This window comes from Oncorhynchus kisutch, linkage group LG5 (genome assembly GCF_002021735.2).
Source record: "Oncorhynchus kisutch isolate 150728-3 linkage group LG5, Okis_V2, whole genome shotgun sequence".
Lineage (NCBI taxonomy): Eukaryota > Metazoa > Chordata > Actinopteri > Salmoniformes > Salmonidae > Oncorhynchus > Oncorhynchus kisutch.
The window spans coordinates 30,458,803-30,464,802 of NC_034178.2; the positions used below are offsets into that span (position 1 = coordinate 30,458,803).

At 46.3% G+C, this 6,000-nt stretch overlaps 1 protein-coding gene across 3 annotated transcripts in view; it reads right to left on the reverse strand.

Moving 5' to 3' along the window:
* cacna2d2a (calcium channel, voltage-dependent, alpha 2/delta subunit 2a) overlaps positions 1-6,000 on the reverse strand; it is a 254,816-nt gene that overhangs the window by 49,879 nt on the left and 198,937 nt on the right. The gene's annotated exons all lie outside the window — the stretch shown is intronic.

The window sequence follows — 6,000 nt, forward strand, 5'->3', positions numbered from 1 at the left end:
ACAGTGATGGTGAAAACTTTGAGTTTCAAATCTTCCTTGGAGTAACAGAGGATGTTTAGAGGGACGTCAAAATGGTAACTTTTGACCCTTCATCAAGTTTCCATTTAAAATGTATTCAATTTTCTATATTAAAGAGCACTTCATTTAATATAACAGCCTTTTACAATTCTACAATTTCTACTTAAAATATCAAAGGGACGCAAGAAAGGCACTCATTTCGTGGAATTACCCTTATACTGTGTGTCCAGGTCGGGATAATGTAAACACAAAACAATACAATCTCTCTTCTGGCTGAATAACCTTGTCCACTCTGACAGTGTGGTCAGACTCCATAAAAATGTATATATGCAATCAGCTGTCCCAGATCCGGAGGTGGTCCTCAGCAGTGTGGAGCAGGCATCGCTGTAATCTGGACGATATCTATACGGTGGAGAGCAGTGGAGGAATCACACCTGACATTGGTCGAGGTCATGTGTCACTGCATATGTGGAGACAGCAGTTTGGACGATGCTGAATTTGAATAGAGAGGGAAAATAATGGTGCTATTCATGCTGCTGCTATTTCCCCGCAGAGCCAATCAAAACAGCTTGACTGTGTGTGTGTGTGTGTGTGTGTGTCTGTGTGTGTGTGTGTGTGGCCTGCAGTGTAGATGGCTGACATTACAATAAAGGCGGCTCACATCTGCATAATACTCCCAGTCAGCGTGTGTGTGTGTGTGTGCGTGTGTGTGTGTATTTAAGTTAAGGTCACAGCTATATCTCACAGGCCAGTAGTACTTTATGAAAGAACGGGACCGCCAATTGCTGAAGCGCGTAGCGTGTAAAAATCGTCTGCAACAACTCACTACCGAGTTCCAAACTGCCTCTGGAAACAACGTCAGCACGAGTACTGTATGTCGGGAACTTCATGAAATGGGTTTCCATGGCCGAGCAGCCACACACAAGTCTAATGCGCAATCCCAAGCGCCAGCTGGAGTGGTGTAAAGCTCGCCGCCATTGTACTCTGGAACAGTGGAAACTCGATCTCTGGAGTGATGAATCACGCTTCACAATTTGGAAGTCCGATGGACAAATCTGGGTTTGGCGGAGGCCAGGAGAACGCTACCTGCCCGAATGCACAGTGCCAATTGTAAAGTTTGGTGGAGGAGGAATGTTTTTCATGGTTTGGGTTAGTTCCAGTGAAGGGAAATCTTACCTCTACAGCATACAATGACATTCTAGATGATTCTGTGATTCCAACTATGTTGCAACAGTTTGGGGAAGGCCCTTTCCTGTTTCAGCATTACAATGCCCCCATGTACAAAGTGAGGTCCATACAGAAATGGTTTGTGGAGATTGGTGTGGAAGAACTTGACTGGCCTGCACAGAGCCCTGACCTTAACCCCATCAAACACCTTCGGGATGAATTGGAACGCCGACTGCGAGCCAGGCCTAATCGCCCAACATCACTCCCCGACCTCACTAATGCTCATGTGGCTGAATGGAATCAAGTCTGATTCATGTGGTATTTTGTTTCCTGACACAAGAACAAGCCAGTTGATCCGAATATATAATGGAGTATCAGAATTTGCTGTCTGTCTAGACAGAAAAAGACTTTGAAGTCAGATTTTGCAGTAAAAAAAGCCAGTCCCCGCAGCAATGTTCCAAACATCAAGTGGGAAGCCTTCGCAGAAGAGTCTAAGCTGTTACAGCAGCAAGGGTTACCAAGTCCATATTAAATGGCCATCATTTTGGAACGAGATGTTCGACGAGCAGGTGTCCACATACTTTTTTCCCCCTGCATGTCGCTCTCCCCCCCCTCTCCCCTTCCATTAATACCATACATGTCCTGCTATTTCTCTCTCACCTTGCATCCTGTGCTCGAATGCCATCCACCCCGCCAACGCACCCTCCACCACCTTCCCCCACCCTTGAGCTGCTGCCACGGAGAAAGGCTTTCACTTCCTGTTTAATAGCTGAGCTGGAGTCAGAAGATGGGGCGCGCAATCAGAGGTTTAATGGGCGCCTGATTAAAGGAGAAACAGGACGAGACGCTGAGCTGAGGAGAACTTCACTGGCTTTCCTGATTTAATTACTCAGCCAACCACAGCCAGATAAGCCCCTGAACCTCCAAGTCCAGCTTCTCTCCCCTTCTCGTTTGAATTTCACACAAATAAACGATCATTATCCACTTTTCCCATGATTTTCAATTACTGCGCCGAGTTGCTGATGAGCTGTCAGGTTAGAGAGAGAGAGAGAGAGAGAGGAGAGAGAGAGAGGAGAGAAGAGGCCCGACCTGCCCCCACCCCCACCCTCGCCCCCACCCAGCCGGCCTCTAAACACCACTCACACGCCTCATTTGCTGGAGCACTAATTCGAACATTAGTATTCACACTCTTTTGTTTAACACTGAAACATTCAGTTGTTGAATTGCCCAGAAACTATTACATTCAAAGTCAAAGTTAGATAGTTAAACTGGGGATGTTTTTTATAGAACCTCTTCAAAACTCAAACAAGCTATAGCTGTTAGTGAAAGGCCTGCCGTCTCTTGCTTTGTAACACACGAACACGCGCACGCACGCACATACACAAACATGCACACACACACCAGCACTAACCAGTGACTGGAGGGGAGGAACATATGAGAGCCAAAATTGCTATTGTCACCAAGGGGAGCGCCTCAACATGTTTTCCACTAAATTCAGAGACATAATCACAAAAAAAGAAGAATGAAAGGAGAAGTGCAGGATGGAGAGAATTTGACAGATGTAGATAAATAGAGGAACAAACAGGGAGCGAGAGAGAGACAAGAGAGAGAGAGACAAGAGAGAGAGACAAGAGAGAGAGAGACAAGAGAGAGAGAGACAAGAGAGAGAGAGACAAGAGAGAGACAAGAGAGAGAGACAAGAGAGAGAGAGACGAGAGAGAGAGACAAGAGAGAGAGAGGCAAGAGAGAGAGAGGCAAGAGAGAGAGACAAGAGAGAGAGAGGCAAGAGAGAGAGAGGCAAAGAGATAGAGAGACAAGAGAGAGAGAGGCAAGAGAGAGAGAGGCAAGAGAGAGAGACAAGAGAGAGAGACAAGAGAGAGAGAGACAAGAGGAAGAGAGGCAAGAGAGAGAGAGGCAAGAGAGAGAGAGGCAAGAGAGAGAGACAGAGAGAGAGAGAGGCAAGAGAGAGAGACAAGAGAGAGAGAGGCAAGAGAGAGAGAGGCAGAGAGAGAGACAAGAGAGAGAGAGGCAAGAGGAGAGAGGCAAGAGAGAGAGACAAGAGAGAGAGAGACAAAGAGAGAGAGGCAGAGAGAGAGACAAGAGAGAGAGAGACAAGAGAGAGAGAGAGACAAGAGAGAGAGAGCGAGAGAGAGAGAGGCAGAGAGAGAGGCAGAGAGAGAGACAAGAGAGAGAGGACAAGAGAGAGAGAGGCAAGAGAGAGAGAGACAAGAGAGAGAGAGACAAGAGAGGAGAGAGAGCAGAGAGAGAGAGGCAGAGAGAGAGCAAAGGGACAAGAGAGAGAGAGGCAAGAGAGAGAGACAAGAGAGAGAGAGAGACAGAGAGAGAGAGGCAAGAGAGAGAGACAAGAGAGAGAGAGACAGAGAGAGAGACAAGAGAGAGAGAGGCAAGAGAGAGAGAGGCAAGAGAGAGAGACCAGAGAGGAGAGAGGCAAGAGAGAGAGGCAAGAGAGAGAGACAAGAGAGAGAGAGGCAAGAGAGAGAGACAAGAGAGAGAGAGGCAAGAGAGAGAGAGACAAGAGAGAGAGAGGCAAGAGAGAGAGAGGCTAAGAGAGAGAGACAAGAGAGAGAGAGGCAAGAGAGAGAGAGGCAAGAGAGAGAGGAGAGAGAGAGAGAGAGAGGGCAGAGAGAGAGAGAGAGAGAGAGAGAGAGACAAGAGAGAGAGGCAAGAGAGAGAGAGAGAGGAGAGAGAGAGCGAGGCAAGAGAGAGAGGCAAGAGAGAGAGAGGCAAGAGAGAGAGCGAGAGAGTGACAGAGAGAGACAGAGAGAGAGAGGCTAGAGAGAGACCAAGATAGTGACAGAGAGAGAGGCAAGAGAGAGAGAGTGAGAGATAAAGAGAGAGAGAGAGAGAGAGTTTCCTCCTGAGAGACCTGAAAGAGGCAAGCTGGTCCTAGGGCTCAACAATATACAGACTCTATTTCCTTCCACTGTGAAATACACCATGACAAAACAGACCCTGCTGCACTGTGCACTACCATTTCCTCAAAAAATATGTCAGGCTTTACAGTAAACATGGGCCATCTCAGTGGGCTGCTGCTACAGTAAACTACAGAATAACCACTGGCTTTTGGCAACTGTTGGCAAAGATACCAAATTGACACCAAAAGCATATTCATTATTGAAATAACTTAATAGGGCCAACACAATAGTGCCCTTCAAAGGGAAAATGCAGTAACTCCGAATTTGTTCAAAAACCTGTTGTAATGGCTAGGTATATCATCTGGTTTATGTGGTATTCCGTTTCCTGACACAAGAACAAGCCAGTTGATCATAATATATAATGGAGTGTCAGAAATTGCTGTCTGTCTAGACAGAAAAAGACTTTGAAGGCGGATTTTGCAGTAAAGAAAAATACGTCATGACTGCGCTTTGCCTCTGCAGGGCAGAGTAGCTATAGCGCCCCAGAGTGTGTGTGGGCAGGAGGATTATGTGTGTGTGTGTGTGTGTGTGTGTGTGTAAACACCACCTACTGTCTGAGTACCCTTGGCTCAAAGACATCCAGACAGGTCCCACCCCAGAAGACACGGGCCGGGAGTTTTATGCAGATGTGAGCCCCCTCTATTGTAATGTCAGCCAACCACACTGCAGGCCACACACACACACACGAGCATATCGAAGAGAAAGGAATGCAAGCAAACAAATTCTCTTTGATTTATCCAGCTAGGATGTGCCATGACTTTTCTGGACAGTTGATAAAAATATACATTTCCCCAGTTGAAAAATTTGCACACGGAGGCGAAAGGGGCCCCTGAGCGCTGTGTTGGGCTCATCTTTCACGTAAAACAGGCCTCTCTCTGATACCTTTAAAAGGTGATTCATCAGCTCGCCTGATGTATAAAGCACCCTTGGCTTTGCCCCTTTATGGAGCAGGACTGCAAACCAAGTAGGGAAACAATTATATGAGTGGGATCTACGGAATATCCCTGTGTGAGACCATCCCTCACATACACACAACGGACCCCCACTTCACACACATTATTCATGGTGCCATCAAAATTGATATTTTCCCTTCTGCCTAATATTAATCCAGTATTACAGTAAAACTAATACACACACACACACACACAAGGCTAGTGTAATATATCACAGGGTAAATACAAACGATCCCTCGTAAAAAAAGAATCCATTTGGGATGATAGAACTCAAGCTATTAATGGACAAGACCTTTGTAATAACCATTATCATCGTCATCATCGTCGTGGAGATCTTCATGCCGTTCCTCTGATGAGTGGCCAGGAACCAGCTGCATGGTGGTTGCAATAGAACTTAAATTCCCCAATTCCTTTCAACAAACACATACAGTACTCATTTATTTTGAACACACACAGCACAGGGGTAGTCGTCTTTTTTTTTTTTTTACACTGGCAGATGGGGTTTATTTTTGGGACTCCAATGATGACATAGCCTGCGGAAATCAAAGAAGGGTAAAAATGCCACCCCCCCCACGTCTTTCTCCTTAGCGTCCACCATCCACCTCGCTCTCTCTGCTTCTCTTTCTCTTCCTCTCTCTCTCTCTCTCTCGCTCTCTCTCCAAGGCTGTCTCCTCTCGTCTTGGTCTGGCTCGGCGCTTAAAACCGTGGACTTACAAACCTTTCATCCCGCAGATGAAAAACAAATAGCTGGAACTGGCACCACCTCACACATCTACAAGACACTGGAAAACAAGGACTGGGCACTGAAGGAATTGTTGATTATCTCCAAGTTTTAGAGATAGAAGAAGAAGAAGAAGAAGAAGATTGACGGACAAAGACACAATTTAAAGTGCACTTCCCAAAACATATGCTAATGCTATTTACCA